A 17,797-nucleotide genomic window follows, 5' to 3' on the forward strand; every position below is an offset into this window, starting at 1 on the left:
TATTGCACCATATCAATTTGGGGATGCTCTTGTTTGTTGTTATGAAAAAAGAAACTGGGAGATAGCATGTGAAATAAATAGTTCAATCTATGGAAGATGTTCATACGGATAACATTGATTCCTCCGACTAAGCTAACTGGGAGGGAGATCCAAGTTAAAATATTTTTTGTGTATTTTACCCCCTTTTTTCTCCCCAATTTTGATCTTGTCTCATCGCTGCAACTCCCCAACGGGCTCGGGAGAGTCGAAGATCGAGTCATGCGTCCTCCGAAACATGACCCGCTAAACCGCGCTTCTTAACACCCGCCGGCTTAACCCAAAAGCCAGCCGCACCAATGTGTCAGAGAAAACACTGTTCACCTGACAACCGAGGTCATCCTGCAGGTGCCCGGCCCGCCACAAGGAGTCGCTAGAGCGCGATGAGCCAAGTAAAGCCCCTTTGGCCAAAGTCTCCCCTAACCCGGACGACGCTGGGCCAATTGTGGGACTCCCGATCACGGCCGGTTGTGATACAGCCTGGGGACGAACCAGAGTCTGTAGTGATGCCTCTAACACTGCGATGCAGTGTCTTAGACCACTACACCACTCGGGAGCCCTCGGAGATCATTCTTGATCGATCCAGGAGTGGAATATCATTTTTCTTGAAAAGGCAATTCAAATCTGGTATTACAAAGATCCCAAGGTATTGAAACCCCTGTGTCTTCCACTGGAACAGACAGAGTGTCTTCATAGAGCTGGTGAGTGTAAGATTTAGAGGGCAAACAATGGATTTGTTAAACTGTATCTTATATCCTGAAAACTTGCCATACTGAGCAATTGTGTCTAAAATGAGAGGGATTTCTGAGGGATGGATATGTAAAGCAAGACATCAACCGCGTAGAGCGAAATCTTGTGCTGAAGGCCGCCTGCAGACTTGGATTGCTCCTTATCAACTCAGCCAAAGACTCCCCCTCGATAAGTAGAGCCTGGGGGACAGCGAGCATCCTTGTCTTGTGCCACGTCCCAAAGGAAATCTGTCAGAATTCAGACCGTTAGTAGTCACCATGGCATTTGGATGAGAATATAGGGACTTAATCCATTTAATAAAGTTTTGGCCCATATTGAACTTTTTTAAGACTGAGAACAGAAAACTCCACTCCATCCTGTCAAACGCTTTCTCAGCATCCAGTGAAGACAGCAGGACAGGGGCCTTCTGTTAGTTGATCCATAATATCATTGCCAAGATGGAACCGACAGACATGACAGCTCTGCTTCTAGCTCCTAAGCAACTTTGCAGTATTTTTTGTGTGTTATTTCTTACATTATTAGCCCAGAACATTTTTTTTGCATTATTACATACAGCCCTAATTAACTTTTGGATATCAGAGCAGCGGTAACTCACCAGCATTACGTCCAGGAATACGACTATCCCGAATTGGATCCATTGTTCGTAACCCCCCAGGGCAATTTAATTTATCCCAGAGGCTGCTCCAAGACGCTGCCGGCGGAGAAGAGGTATTCAGAGTGGACTTCCGAGTATATTACTCGCTAATGTTCAGTCTCTGGACAATAAAGTAGATGAGCTCAGGGCGAGGATCTCCTTCTAGAGAGACATCAGGGCCTGTAACATACTCTGTTTCATGGAATCATGGCTCTCTCGGGATATACTGTCCCCGTCCATACAGCCAGCTGGGTTCTCAGTACATCTCACAGACAGAAATAAAGACCTTTCTGGGACAAAGAAAGATGGCGGTGTATGTTTCATGATTAACTACTCATGGTGTGATTGTGATAATTTACAGAAACTGAAGTCTTTTTGTTCACCCAACCTAGAATACCTCACAATCAAGCCAACCATATTACATCCCAAGAGAATGATCTATGGTTATAGTCACAGCCGTGTATATTCCCCCTCAAGCCGATAGCATGACGGCCCTTAAGGGACTACACTGGACTTCATGCAACTTAGAAACCACATATCCTGAGGCCGCATTTATTGTAGCTGTTAAGGCTGGGCGCTGCTGGTGAAGAAGTCAGGTGCAGGAGAGCAGAGAGTTGTGAACAGGCACACACTTTATTTGGCAGGAGAAAATAACAGTAGGATGCAACTGCGTCAAAAACCTTCATCCAAAACTAGGCAAAAGTGTAAGTGCGCAATTATAGATACAGCTTGAATAAGGTTAAAAGTAACAATATTCATGTAATAAAAAACACGGAACACAAAACAATCCTACACAAAGACATGATGGGGAACAGAGGAATAAGTACATATGATTTGATTGGGAAATGAAAACCAGGTGTGAAGGGAACAAGACAAAACAAATGGATACATGAAAAATGGAGCGGCGATGGCTAGAAAGCCAGTGATGTCGACTGCCGAACGAACAAGGAGAGGAACCGACTTGGGTGGAAGTCGTGACAGTAGCTGGGGATTTTAACAAAGCAAATTTGAGGAAAACGCTACTGAAGTTCTATCAGCAAATTGACTGTAGTACTTTTTCTGGAAAAACACTCGACCACTGCTATTCCCCCTTTCGAGATGCCTACAAGGCCCTCCCCCGCCCTCGCTTTGGCAAGTCAGATCACGACTCCATTTTGCTCCTCCCTTCCTATAGGCAGAAACTCAGACAGGAAGAACCCATGCTAAGGTCTATTAAATGCTGGTCTGACCAATAGGAATCAATGCTTCAAGATTGTTTTGTTGACGTGCACTGGGATATGTTCCAGGTAGCCTCTGAGAATAACATTGACGTAAACACAGTGAATCAGTTCATCATGAAGTGTATAGGGGATGTTGTTCCAACTGTGACTATTAAAACCTACCCAAACTAGAAACCGTGGATAGATGGCAGCATACGGAAAAACTGAAAGCGCAAACCACCGCATTTAAACACGGCAATCAAACAGGTAAAATGTCAGAACTACCTGCCCTACATGACACCTACAGCACCCGATGTCACAGGAAGGTCAAAAAAATCATCAAGGACAACAACCACCCGAGCCACTGCCTGTTCACACCGCTACCATCCAGAAGGTGAAGTCAGTACAGGTGCATCAAAGCTGGGGCCGAGAGACTGAAAAACAGCTTCTAATCAGGGAGGCTGCTAACTACATTGAGACCCAATCACTGGACACTTTAATAAATGAATCACTAGTCACTTTAAACAATGCCACTTCAATAATGTTTTACATATCTTACATTACTCATATCATATGTATATACTATTGCACCTTGCCTATGCCGCTCGGCCATCGCTCAGCCATATATTTACATGTACATATTCTCATTCACCCCTTTAGATTTGTGTGTATTAGGTGGTTGTTGGGAAATGGTTAGATTACTTGTTAGATATTACTGCACTGTCAGAACTAGGAACACAAGCATTTCACTAAACCTACAATAACATCTGCTAAATATGTGTATGTGACAAATAAAATTGGATTTGAAAGACGGTGAAGGTTATCAGAAGAGTACTAGTCTTTTTTGATGGTCTTTGTCTTTTTTGAGCAACACTGTAATGTGAGCTGTGTACATAGAATCTGGGAGAGCTCCGTTTTTGCAAAAATCAGCCAGCATTGACATGAACATAGGGCTAAGCTGGGGCAAAAAAAGCTTTGTAGAACACTCTGGGAAATCCATCTGGGCCTGGGTACTTGTTAGGTGGCATGGAGGTAATTGCCTCTAGGACCTCCTCAGGAGTGAAGGGGGAGTTGAGATCTTCTTGGTCGGTCTCTGATAGTTTTGGTGGCGAGATTCCCTCTAGAAAGGAAGGGAGTTCTGCATCTGTATGCTTTCTCTCAGATGTATATAATTTGCAGTAAAAATCATGAAAAGTTCAATTGATCTAATTTGGATCATATGTGACCTTGCCATCTGCTGTTTGGATGGTCATGACTGTACGCCCTGACTGCTCTTTTTTTTAAATTGGTAAGCAAGCAATCTGCTAGGCCTATTGCTATACTTATGGAATTTCTGTTTGGTAAAGAAAACTTTTTTTTTTTTAATCTCCCGAGTATAGTCCAGGTTTAGTTTAGCTGCTTTAAGTTGACTCCAGGAGGAGCTGTCTGGGGGTTGTTTATGTACTTTTTCACAGCGTTTCAGCTCCCTCTCAAGATCTAACCTGTGTGCTTCCATGTATTTTTTCCAAAAGGAATCATATGCAATTAGATGACCTCTTACTGTGGCTTTGGCATCGTCCCACATTGTGGCCGGAGAAACAGGAGAGTCTTTGTTGTCTATCCATGTAGTAACCAATGTATGGAATGCTTTGTTTGATAACATTGGAGGTGTAGAATTTCCAGCACTTTGACCTTGGGATGTGTTTACAGAGGTCAAAGCAGAGGTGGACAAAGGCGTTCTCTGAAAGAGCTATGGGTCCGATTGTAGGAAATGTAAGAAAATATTTGGAATAAAACTTTAATCAATACGAGAGTAGGTGTAATGGACATTGGAGAAGTGTGTATAGTCCATAGATGAGCTATTAGTCTCTTTAGTAAGAGAGTTCAACATCTTTGCTGATCTAGGGTTTGTGGTGGGGACTTGAGATGATTTGTCCAGACTTGAATTGAGGGTACAGTTAAAATCTCCAGCCAGAACTCCAAAGGAAAAACAATGCTCATTGAACAGGGTTATAATTTTCTACATGAAAGCAGAAGAATCAGTGTTAGGGGCATATACACTGCTCAAAAAATAAAGGGAACACTTAAACAACACAATGTAATTCCAAGTCAATCACACTTCTGTGAAATCAAACTGTCCACTTAGGAAGCAACACTGATTGACAATAAATTTCACATGCTGTTGTTGTTACTGTAATTTAGTTATTCCAATATGTTTTCATTAATTGAATTCCCTTAATCTATTTTATGAGAATTTGTAAGATTCTTGATTGCATAAAATAGACGGAGACCAGTATTTTCAATAATAGGTAAAATAATTTATTCTCGGAGAGCGCTGCTGAGGGCCCGACGTCCACAGGTGGGGGTTGAGCTTACAGGCCAACACCGTGCAGGACGTTTGGCATTTGCCAGAGAACACCAAGATTGGCAAATTCGCCACTGGCGCCCTGTGCTCTTCACAGATGAAAGCAGGTTCACACTGAGCACATGTGACCGACGTGACAGAGTCTGGAAACGCCGTGGAGAACGTTCTGCTGCCTGCAACATCCTCCAGCATGACCAGTTTGGCGGTGGGTCAGTCATGGTGTGGGTGGCATTTCTTTGGGGGGCCTCACAGCCCTCCATGTGCTCGCCAGAGGTAGCCTGACTGCCATTAGGTACAGAGATGAGATCCTCAGACCCCTTGTGAGACCATATGCTGGTGCGGTTGGCCCTGGGTTCCTCCTAATGCAAGACAATGCTAGACCTCATGTCGCTGGATTGTGTCAGCAGTTCCTGCAAGAGGAAGGCATTGTTGCTATGGACTGGACCGCCCGTTCCCCAGACCTGAATCCAATTGAGCACATCTGGGACATCATGTCTCGCTCTATCCACCAACGTCACGTTGCACCACAGACTGTCCAGGAGTTGGCGGATGCTTTAGTCCAGGTCTGGGAGGAGATCCCTCAGGAGACCATCCGCCACCTCATCAGGAGCATGCCCAGGCATTGTAGGGAGGTCATACAGGCACGTGGAGGCCACACACACTACTGAGCCTCATTTTAACTAGTTTTAATGACATTACATCAAAGTTGGATCAGCCTGTAGTGTGGTTTTCCACTTTAATTTTGAGTGTGACTCCAAATCCAGACCTCCATGGGTTGATCAATTTGATTTCCATTGATAATTTTTGTATGATTTTGTTGTCAGCACATTCAACTATGTAAAGAAAAAAGTATTTAATACGAATATTTCATTCATTCAGATCTAGGATGTGTTATTTTAGTGTTCCCTTAATTTTTTTGAGCAGTGTATATTTAAGATAGTAATTGGTTGCTCATACAGTCACCCAGTTATCAGAATAAATGTCCCCCCTGGAGCAGATATGTTTTTGTCAATTATGAATGTAACATGCTCATGGATAAGTATGCCCGTGCCTCTACTGTTTGATTTGAAAGATGAGAAATACACCTGTCCCACCCAAGCTCTGTGGAGTTTAGCATGTTCAGCATCACAGATGTGTGTCTCTGCTTTTTCCATTTTGAGAGCACATAGTATTTTCCCCGTTTTATTACATGACCTAGCCCATGGCAGTTCCATGTCAGTAGATTTAAGGTACTAGTCAACGTCTTCGCACAGTAATCAAACTCTAGTGCAAGTCATCTCTGGGTATAGGTGGATAATAGTTACAGCTCCGATCACATAAAAGAAAAAGAAACGGTGTACATAAAATAACAATCTCTGAACACCCCAGCCGAGTTCCCAAACAACTCGACATATCCTATTGGATCTGTTGACCCCACTCTCAGTCACAATTCTTTTTCCCGTTTTCGCAACGCCCAACATCTCCCGAGAGAGAAGAAAAGGCCTTGTCCTTTCTGCCCCGCAGTAAGTTAAGTGTCAACGTCACCCCATCCAGACCACAGTATAAAAGAGAGTGAGAAATGGCGTAAATAAAATCAATAGACCAGCCAACAAATACATCCCCCAAAGGACATAAGCCTAATCATTTGGACTAAATAAAACAGACATGAGGGAGAAAATCACTAAGAGGGATCTATAGCATAAGTTATTTGTTATTATTAAAACGAAATATCAACAGGATAAGGCGGTCATAACCATTGGCATAAAATTGACACTGAGTCTCTCGTTAGGTCTGTAGATGTGTCGTAATCGACAGGCTCTCAATGGTGAAGGTCTATGTAATAAATACAAATAAAAAAGTAGGCTATAGGCCTAATATAAATTAACAGTATCTGATCACTTTGTCAACCAATTAGCTTATGTTCTACAGACAAGATGAAAAGCTGTAAATGGATCATTTTCTCACTTGAAATAGAAGAGAAAATACAAGTAGGCTAAAACGTTAGTAGGCCGAGGTTAGCCTATAGGACCTATAAAAATAAATAAGAAATAGATGACTATAATGACATTTAGCTGGGCGGGTGGGTCATTGGACTGCGGCTATATGTTGTCTTACCTCCATTGGTAATAACAGTAATCGCTTTTAGTTATTGGTCCATTTTTCAGTGGCCAGGATTGTCCTTCAAAAAACATTTAGCCTCTCCTGGAATTTTAAAGTGTCGCAGTGCTCCTTGGTGAAGAATCCCGAGCTCGTTTGGGTATTTGAATCCCCTGAAGATGCCTCGGTCAATTAAGTATTCCAGCTGACAGGTCCTGGTGGAAGGTGAGTTTGCATTTCCCACTGTATGGTGTTGATTTTCTCCGCCTGTAGGACTTGTTCCTTGTCGGTGAATCTCAGGAAAGGTATGGTAGACTGGGGGCCTCAGTGCTCGGTGAGCTCTCGACTTCTATGGGCCTGTCGGTAGACAGGTGGAGCCACTCGGGGAGTTTGTCTTGCAGGTAGCGGATCAGTGGTATGTTTCCCTCTTCTTTTCCGGACAGGTTTAATAGAACAAAGTTATTCCTTCGCCCCCTATTTTCTTTTTAGCAGATGCTAATGTTTCAGTGAGTTTTCCATGGATAAGATTCGCCCCGCGTTGATGGTTATGCTTTTTCTGAAGCTAGCTGTTTCTTGGAGACTTTTTCCGCAGATGTTAAATTACTCACAGAATTTTGGGAAGAATGTGCCCAAAAAGATGTCTGAATTGACAATTTCTGATTATTTTTGTATCTTTAATTGCAATATTTCATCTTCAAACATTTCAAATGGATATGTACATGTGAAAAGTCATGCATGTGATCTGATTCAAACGATATACAATGTTGTCCTATTAACTGTTTTCATAAAAAATACAATTGCTGCATACATTACAATGTCAAATTCAATAGGAATGCCAATACGTTTTAACCTAATATCTTTATGATGAGAGCAGGAAACCATTACACAGTCTAAATTAAGATCTATTCTTACGATGAGGCCACAGCAGATTGGTCTGTTAATAGAATACTAAAAGTAATATAATTGGCCTTAACAGGCCCAACATCGGATATACTACATTGAAACGGAATATATGTAGAAGGTTTATAGTTCTCATAATGAAAACAGTTAATAGTTGATAACATTGTATGTCGTTTTAATCAGCTTAAATTCATGACTATTTACATGTGTAAATAAATTGTAAATGTTTGAATATTAAATATTTCAATTAAGGATCATAACAGAAATCAGAAATCAGCGATTCGGACAGCTTTTTGTGCACATTTTTACCACATTTGTGTGAATAATTTAACATCTTTGTATATCTGGCACTCCTGGCTCATTTGGTTGTGTATTCTACATCACTATGAACATTTTACTATATTATTGGGCTACTATACTACTATATTTTATACAGGTATGGTCATGCAAAATTCATCCAATAAGTCAGCAATATTGGAAAAAGGCTTCTGTGTGTGTAAGGGTTTTCCTGTGGTGAAGGAGAGGCGGACCAAAATGCAGCGTGGTGGTTATTCGTGTTCTTTAATAAAGGAACTAGACATGAAATAACTAACAGAACAATAAATGTGCGAAAACCTAAACAGTCCTATCTGGTGCAAACACGGAGACAGGAACAATCACCCACAAACACACAGTGAAACCCAGGCTACCTAAGTATGATTCTCAATCAGAGACAACTAATGACACCTGCCTCTGATTGAGAACCATACTAGGCCGAAACATAGAAATACCCAAAACCTAGAAAAACAAACATAGACTGCCCACCCAGCTCACGCCCTGACCATACTAAATAAATACAAAACAAAGGAAATAAAGGTCAGAACGTGACAGTGTGGTTAATGCTTGAATCCTGCGATGGCCCTGTATCTACAAAACCATTTTTTAACCTGTTTTAACTGTTTCTGTGAAATGTGGTGCCTCTGTCACAAAAGTTACAATCCAAAAACATATGGCTAAGCTTCCAACATCCTAATGTCAATGGCAGAATATGGGGTATTTTTAAACAATAGTTGTAGTTGATGCTTTCAAAGTTGGTTACTGTATATTATATATAATTTGAAAGGTAATTTCATGAGCTTTCAGAATCACATGTCAAACAAAGTTTAAAATGTAACAGGATTGCCCTTTTAAAGCAATTTATACAGGTAATTCTGAAATGTACCCTAGAGGTCAAAAATCAAAGTACTGTCCATCTGAACATTCTGAAAATGTGTCTGATGGATAGGTGTGAATCTAAGCTTTCCAATGACACATGATTAAAGGGTATACGTGTGCAATAACTTGTATGCTCACAGTGTTTGTAATAGGGTCAAATCCCCATGGGAAAAATGAATGGGATGGAGGTATGAAAGAATGAGTGATAACCGGAGAAAGATCCAGCTGCTGCACTGCTATCACACATTTTCCTCTAGGGACATAGACCTTAAAAAAATCCCTATGAGACATCGTCACTTCACCCTAAGTGAGCCCAACCGAGGGATTTCTGCTACCTATCCTCCCCTTGTGGTTATGTCTGGTAATGCTAGATATAGAGATAATATAGTGAATTTCCTCTCATTTATTTGAAGGCGGCATGTAACTGTTGTCTCAAATTAATCCTATTAGAGATGTCCAGGAGTGACACAGGGGTTACATTCAATCCCTCTTCTGTGAAATGTAATGTCTGAGAGCTCTGAAACCTCCATTCAACAAGCTATATAGCCAATCAGTCATTGTTTAGGTCGGTGAATAACAATTTGTAACACTTCAAATGTTGAGAATTGTAAATAGTTGTTTAGTGGCCTTGCCACCACTTGAGCGGTACAGGCATGTGGGTTTTGTAAACCATAATGACACTCCATCAGAAGACAACAGGGGAAAGGATCTGGCAGGCTCTGTCACTCTGCCTTACCCACATTAGTGACATGAAGCTCTGTCACAGTACACTACAGCGGAAGAGGAGCAGATTTTCCCGCTGTGCCACGAAGGGGTTTTCCAGCAAGCCAGAGCGTTTTCCAACCAAGGAAAACAAACATAGCCGGGGGCTGAACCTGCTGGTGTGAAAAGGGGAAACGGTGACTCTCTCAAGATTCATGCTGCCTCTTCATATGAGAATATTACAATCAAAATATGTTTATATTGTTACGTGTGGCACACTAATATAACCCATCCTTTCTAGTTAACACAAATAACCATAATTGCCTATTGTGGAATGGATTCTAGTTTAGGTTTGGTCTAGTTTGATTATAATTGTATTCTCTTTTAAACATAACGAAAAATATTTAAAAAACATAAATTCCCATTTTAGCAGCTTAGTGTATTTACACGTAATATGCTTACATCCTCAATGTATCTAAAAGGTTGTTGTAGTAAAAATCTGTGGTTTAAAGTACTTAGGTAAAAATACTTTAAAGTATTACTTTTACTTCACCACATTCCTAAAGATACATTTTCGCTGACACTCAAAAGTACTTGTTACATTTTGAATCCTTAGCAGGACAGGAAAATGGTCCAATTCACACACTTATCAAGAGAACATCCCTGGTCATCCCTACTGCCTCTGATCTGGTGGACTCACTTAACACAAATGCTTAATTTGTAAATTATGTCAGAGAGTTTGAGTGTGCCCCTGGCTATCTATAATACTGAAGTATATTTAAAACCAAATACTTTTAGACTTTTACTCAAGTATTATTTTACTGGCTGACTTTCACTTTTACTTAAGTAATTTTGTATGAAGGTATCTTTACTTTTACTCAAGTATGACAACTGTACTTGTTCCACCACCGGTAAAAACAAAGCCTGGGTGATGGTACAATGGTTTCCTCTGCTGTTTTTAACACAAAAAAACGGAATTACCAAACTGCCATTAATTACAGGCTGCCGTGTTACCAAAAGTTTGTTTTGACCTTGCTGTTTATGTTTTCAGTAATACGCCTACAGAGCTTTGTGAAAGGTTTTTGGGCATGTTCTACCATGAAATTGCATATTGTATTTTGAAAGCACTTACCTTTTCATGCGACTCTTAATTATTCCTAAATAAACAATATCTCAACTACAGTAATCCGCTTCTCTCTGCTGCTACCCCCCTCCCCCTAACCACCCACCTACCTGTGCAGATTTGAGAGGATTTTGTTTGATGAGGAGACACACTGATCACAACGATCTGGTTTGCTGGTTTTCTCATGTGCTGGGGGAAATTATTCATGATGACTCATTGTTTTTAATTCATTCAAACATTTTCTAGCTCCTCCACCTAAAATGCAAATGACTCACTCACCAGCCTGCTCCCCGTCATGATGTGAGGCTTGCTGAAGTGCTGGGCCAGTGGACTCTGATACCTATGGCGTGACACGTGTTCTCTACCTTCTGTTCTCAGGTCAGCTGTCTGCACTTCTAACAGGCAGGTAGAGCATTAATATGCAACCTCCTGCTGAGCCTGACAGGAAAGGGCCTCCTCACCTGGTGAAACCAAACAACAACCAGCACATTAGAATATAGAGAGATATGCAACTCCAGTAGCATTGTTTTGTGCTGTTGAGAGATGAATGCAGGTTAATTAATTGTCTTACTAGAGGGTATGGCAAGGTGCTGTTGACAACATTGTTTGAAATGTTGTAGAACTAGTGATTCTAAACAATGACTTATGGGACAACCATAAGTGCCTTATATAATTTACCTACTTTAATCGTATATAATCGTAAAGTGGTTAATCATTCTGCGGCAGGTAGCCTAGTGGTTAGAGCGTTGGACTAGTAAATGAATGGTTGCAAGACCGAATTCCTGAGCTGACAAGGTACAAATCTGTTGTTCTGCCCCTGAACAAGGCAGTTAACCCACTGTTCCTAGACCAGTTAACCCACTGTTCATAGGCTGTCATTGAAAATAAGAATTTCTTCTTGACTGACTTGCCTAGTAAAATAAATATTTTAAAACACTTTATTTGTCCAAATATAGCCTATACCATTGCCAACCCCTGTGTAATAATTGATTCAGTTTAAAAATGGCAGGGCGCCTGGAATGAGCAATCATTGATGAAGTTAGCTGAACTGGTTTTCTGCTCTGAGGAGTGCTCATCTTTGCTCATGGAGCCACAAATGTGTCAACTAGGATCTGAGACTGCCACCTGCTGCTCAGCCTCTATGTGTAACACATCAGGAGCCCAGAGGACCCTCACTGCGTTTACAATGGCAGCCCAATTCTGATCTTATTTTCAATAATTGGTCTTTTGACCAATCAGATCAGATCTGAAAAATATCTGGTGTGAAAAGGGCTGATGTGATTGGTCAAAAGACCAATCAGTGGAAAAAATATCAGAATTGGGTAGCCTCTTTTCTCCCAATGCTTTGTTCTGGCTCATTTTGCCCAAAACAACAAAGATTCTTGCAGTAGCCTACGTTTCAGATATTACTTGAAATATTTGGGGATTGCCTATCCTGTGAATACAATTATGAATGATTGTTTTGTCTTCCACTTGGGATCAATGGTGAAGATGCATAAAGATGGAGAAATTCAGATATGATGCCATCGTTTCAGCATTATCTACAGAGTTTTTAAACTACAGCGCGGGACATGGTTCAATGCACCAATAAATCAGCAAAAGCTACTTTTTTGTTTTTTCTAATTGCTGCTGTCTTGAAACTAGAATTGTGATCAGGTATACTGTGCTAATGCCCATACAAAAAAAGAGTAACCATGAGTGTGACAAAACATGTATTTTTTACTGCTCTAATTAAGTTGGTAAACAGTTTATAATCGCAATAAGGCACCTCAGGGGTTTGTGGTATATGGCCAATACACCACGGCCAAGGGCTGTTTCCAGGCACTCTGTTGTGCTGTGTTTAAGAACAGCCCTTAGCCATGGTATGTATATTGGCCATATATCACACCTCCTGAGGCCTTATTGCTTAAATAGCCTATGTTGGGCAGTAGGCCTAATTTAATTTACATCATAAAGTAGACTATTGGGCACTTTGTTATCAACGTTTAACATTTAACCCTTTAGCCTATTATTAAATGAATGTACTTCAATTGATATCAAAAATAGCACCTTCACTCATATTATGTGTACCATGAAACTGGTGGCCTATGAAGTACTGCAGCAAGCGCAAAGTTGGAAGAGCCCACCTGCCATCCCATTTCCAGAATATCATAAACGTCAGGACGCGCAGTGCGTGGGGATTCCTAGGATTACCCAGCGTACCCCGCGGGTAAAGATGGCGATAGATGAAGAGGGTAGGAGATCAACTTTGGCCGGGAACAACTATAGCTGAATTTCGGTTTTATAGAGAATAAACCGTTAGTTAACGGTTGTGTAATTGCTTAATGGTTAGACACTTATATCAGTGTCATTCTTGAGTCTAGTCTATGCAACGTGATCGAAGAATTACAGCGCATGAGCTTCCTTCCTACCAAACTGCAGACAGCGTCCGTCCTAAGAAGAGCGGATAAAGTTTATTACGGATCTGACTCAGCCCTCTGACACTGATTTTTTAAAATTGTATTATTTGGGGCAACTATAACAGCAGACATTAAACAGGTAAGATTTAAGTTTAGCTGTCTATATTTATAATAATCTAAAGAAGCAAACGTTTGTATATATGTTATTTGTGAACAAAATTCGATACAATACCTTTTGAAGTGGGCCACAGAACCGAATTCAATGGGGATGTACTTTCGTTATCGCGTGACCGGTCAATCATGAGACATCAAATCGATGGCTTATTTTTGATTATTTTTTAGCTAAATTGTTAACATCGATATCGGAGATATTTTGCATTTGTTTTAACTGGCTAAGTCATTTGCATCGACTGTAAATCATTGAGTCGGACATTGCCGCAGGCTATGTCGTGTAAGTATCGACAGAGGTGCCCGTTTGTATTTAAAGCCTACTCAATGTTTTTATGACTTGATCTGACCGATAAATCCACGGTTGACTGATATTGATGGCACTGAGGTAGAGGTGGATTCATTACGTCTTGCATCAGAAAACGTTTACGGTGTAAGAAACCAAACGAAGGCAAACAGTAAACGGAACGAAATGGGGATTTGTCCAATAGAAACTCTCGTTTGCTTAGTAATGTAAACGATTGACGAAACGTTTTGCAACCGAATCTGCATAGTGAGTATGCCAGTATGCTGTCAATGCATCACTCTCGATTGCTAAGGTAATATGGCCTGAGATTTGCTAACTCTGATTCGTCCATATCGTTTGATCTAAGCACCTGTCATTTTCCACTTTCAAGAAAACCTCATGAAATTCGAGGTCGGGAGACAATTCCTTCTTTAAAAGTTGAGATCAAAACTTGATATGGGTAGTTGACTAGACACCCATTTTAATCCATAATGGCAAAATTGTTATACAATACTAAAAGCTTTTAATTTTTTTATATATTTTTTTCTTTAATCATTAGTCAATTCATGCAGTGTATAATGTGTTTTCTTACAATGAACCAACCGTGACAATTGTTCAATGGTGTGACTGTTCCCAGCTAAGGTAGTGAAATTTTGAACTTAAGTAAATTAATGAAAAAAATGAATAATATTCCCTTCACCTACTATTTTATTTGTAACAGAAATGTATTTAATGAAAGAATAGTCCCCCAGTCTATTCATGATATTTCCAAATAGTTCTGATTGCTTTTAGGGCCAACATTTAATCAATGTCCACTTAGTGTGACACAATTCTGTGATTAAACAACGAACCAGCATTTGGGCACCATTGTGCTGGGCAGGATTCTGCAATAAGGAAGTACAGACATGGCTGGTTCTTGAACAAATTTGTAAGCTCTACATCAGAAATATTTCTCAAAACATTGCACTTCTCTGCCATAAAAGGGGTCTGTTTCTTAGTCCTTTGATGTGATGCCTTTTGAATTTATATATGGAAATAATTTGTATAATTAAAGTATAAAAAGCAATGAAAACATGTTGTGGTGACATGTTAGGCTTACTGTTAACAATAAGGCCCAAAATGGACCAACAGTCTGAGATTTCCAACGGAGTGAGAGCTTTTTCCCCCCTTACACGGAACCCAAACCGGCTGTGTGCGTGCGCCATTGTCCATACATTTATTTTGTCCACCTACACCAAACGCGATCACGACACTCAGGTTAAAATATCAAAACAAACTCTGAACCAAAGACATTCATTTGGGGAAAGCTTGAAAAGCATTAAACCTTTATGGCAATTTAGCTAGTTAGCATGCACGTCCTAGCTAATTTGTCCTATTTAGCTAGCTTGCTGTTGCTAGCTAATTTGTCCTGGGATATAAACATTGAGTTGTTATTTTACCTGAAATGCACAAGGTCCTCTACTCCTGACAATTAATCCACACGTAAAACGGTCAACCGAATCGTTTCTAGTCTTCGGGGACATGCGCACCCGCTTTTGGTAATCCTTTGCAGCACTGGCGTGTCATTCGAATGTCTGCCCTATCAACTTTTGATGGTAATTTCTGTGCCTACCATGGTGACCAGGGATAACTGGGAATCAGGGTTCGATTCCGGAGAGGCTGCCTGAGAAACGGCTACCACATCCAAGGAAGGCAGTAGGCATGCAAATTATCCACTCCCGACTTGGGGAGGTAGTGACGAAAAATAACAATACAGGATTCTTTTGAGTCCCTGTAATTGGAATGAGGACACTTCAAATCGTATTTAAAAAGCATTTTACAGTGGTCAGTAACTTCTGAAATTGTCATTGTTTTAGCCCATGGTGGAGACAGTATCCAACAGCCCTTGATCATGACTCTCAGTTCCATTACATTACACGAGTCAATAACAATAATTTAAAAAATGTTTTCAATTGATACACACCTTGTTAGGACTAGTGTTCCCCCATGGCCATATCTCCATGTTACAGCGCCTGTTTACGGAAGACAAGATGCGACCACCTGTGCTAATTAGCTATCTAGCATGCTCCGAACACCTGTCCGAGTCTCTAATACCAACATGTTTTAAGCAGACCACTATAGTGCCTGTGCCCAAGATCACTAAGGTAACCTGCCTAAATGACTACCGACCTGTAGCACTCACGTCTGGAGCCATGAAGTGCTTTGAAAGGCTGGTCATGGCTCACATCAACACCATTTTCTCAGAAACCCGAGACCCACTCCAATTTGTATACCGCCCTAACAGATCCACAGATGATGGAATCTCTATTACACTCCATACTGCCCTTTCCCACCTGGACAAAAGGAACACCTATGTGAGAGTGCTATTCATTGACTACAGCTCAGCGTTCAATAACAGTGTGCCCTCAAAGCTCATCAATAAGCTAAGGACCCTGGGACTAAACGCCTCCCTCTGCAACTGGATCCTGGACTTCCTGACGGGCAGCTCCCAGGTGGTACGGATAGGTAACAACACATCTGCCACGCTGATCCTCAACACTGGAGCTCACCAGGGGTACGTGCTCAGTCCCCTCCTGTACTCCCTGTTCACTCATGACTGCACGGCCAGGCACGACTCCAACACCATCAGTAAATTTCCCGATGACAACAGTGGCAGGCCTGATCAACGACGTGACAGCCTATAGGGAGGTGGTCAGAGATCTGGCTGTGTGGTGCCAGGACAACACCTCTCCCTCAACGTGCTCAAGACAAAGGAGATGATTGCGGACTACAGGAAAAAGAGGACCGAGCACTCCCCCATTCTCATTGACGGGGCTGCAGTGGAGCAGGTTGAGAGCTTCAAGTTCCTTGGTGTCCACATCACTAACAAACTAATATGGTCCAAGCACACCAAGACAGTTGTGAAAAGGGCACAACAAAACCTATCCCCCTCAGGAGACTGAAAAGACTATAGGGAGACTGCAGAATGCCACCTAGAGTTTGAAAGCTTTATCCAACGTAAGCCTGGTAATTAATTAGGCTTTCACCGTAGCCCCAGTTTTTCACTGTTCTTACGTCAACTTGAAATGAACTATTTAAGTGCTTTTTGTATTTTTCCTTATAAAATATTTGCGTGGTACGTTTATTCCATCATGCTTGTCTCTGGAGGGAGAGCAGTAGTCTAGCTCTAGCAGAAGTCTAGTGGTGCTTTTCCATTGAGACTTACCCAACACACCAGTGGGCTGCCAGTGTTTTATGAGATGACTACTAGTGGTCAATGTATTTGTTGTCCAATCATTCATCAGAAATATAGAATATAGTGTAGTGAAACTTCCACACAGTCAAATGTGTTCCCTGCTAATGGTTTGTAGCCACACGGTCTTTGTCCTTCTTGTGTTTCTTGACTTGTGGTACAAATGTGTCTTTTGTAGAGAAAGTTACTTGAATTGTGGTCTAACCAGAATGCCATTGTCTGTATAGCAAAACATCTCTGGTCATAATGAGAGTGACATTTCCCTGGAATTGATGCTTGGGAAAAGACAAACCCAGTCTCCCCCACTACACTGATAGCATTTAGTTTACTGAATCTGTTATAACATGGATGGGATGCACACCAATGTTTTCACGGCTCCACCTGTACCCGAGACCCGATCCAGAATTCTAACTAATATCACGGGTCTGGGTTGGATCTGATATGATTCTCGGATATGTGTACATCTTCACTGACTTATCCGGAAAGGGCCTGTACAGACCCGAACGCTGCTGTAGAGAGAGGGAGAAATTGCATAATTTATGCTGCTGCTCTTGCTTTTCACGAGAGTGTAGCTTGTTGTTGGCCAATAGTGAGTCATCAACGCGGCAATAGGCTACAGTCCGAGCCTTGCTCTGTGTGTGCCAAAAAATATATACTTAGTCAATGTAAAATTGAATTAAAATAACGGAACTAAAAGAACCAACAGGTAGGGTGCTACCTAGTATTATGAAGAGTTATATGTAGGATTAGAAAG

The 17,797-nt window shown here is 41.2% G+C and overlaps 1 protein-coding gene and 1 long non-coding RNA gene across 5 annotated transcripts in view; one reads left to right on the forward strand and one right to left on the reverse strand.

Moving 5' to 3' along the window:
• Positions 1-8,692: 8,692 nt before the first annotated feature.
• LOC124040800 lies at positions 8,693-11,385 on the reverse strand. The gene is made up of 3 exons (XR_006839791.1): positions 11,238-11,385; positions 11,069-11,147; positions 8,693-10,011 (listed from the first exon to the last, which is right to left on the reverse strand). It is a non-coding gene; the product is annotated as an uncharacterized LOC124040800 (long non-coding RNA).
• Positions 11,386-13,155: 1,770 nt separating this feature from the next.
• Positions 13,156-17,797, forward strand: part of tjap1 (tight junction associated protein 1 (peripheral)) — an 81,138-nt gene continuing 76,496 nt past the window's right edge. For all 4 annotated transcript variants that reach the window (XM_046358853.1, XM_046358852.1, XM_046358855.1 and 1 more), the window contains exon 1: positions 13,156-13,496. The gene's annotated coding sequence lies outside the window, so the exon portion shown is untranslated. The remainder of the gene's footprint in view (positions 13,497-17,797) is intronic.

The sequence above is a fragment of the Oncorhynchus gorbuscha genome, linkage group LG08 (genome assembly GCF_021184085.1).
Source record: "Oncorhynchus gorbuscha isolate QuinsamMale2020 ecotype Even-year linkage group LG08, OgorEven_v1.0, whole genome shotgun sequence".
Taxonomy (NCBI): domain Eukaryota; kingdom Metazoa; phylum Chordata; class Actinopteri; order Salmoniformes; family Salmonidae; genus Oncorhynchus; species Oncorhynchus gorbuscha.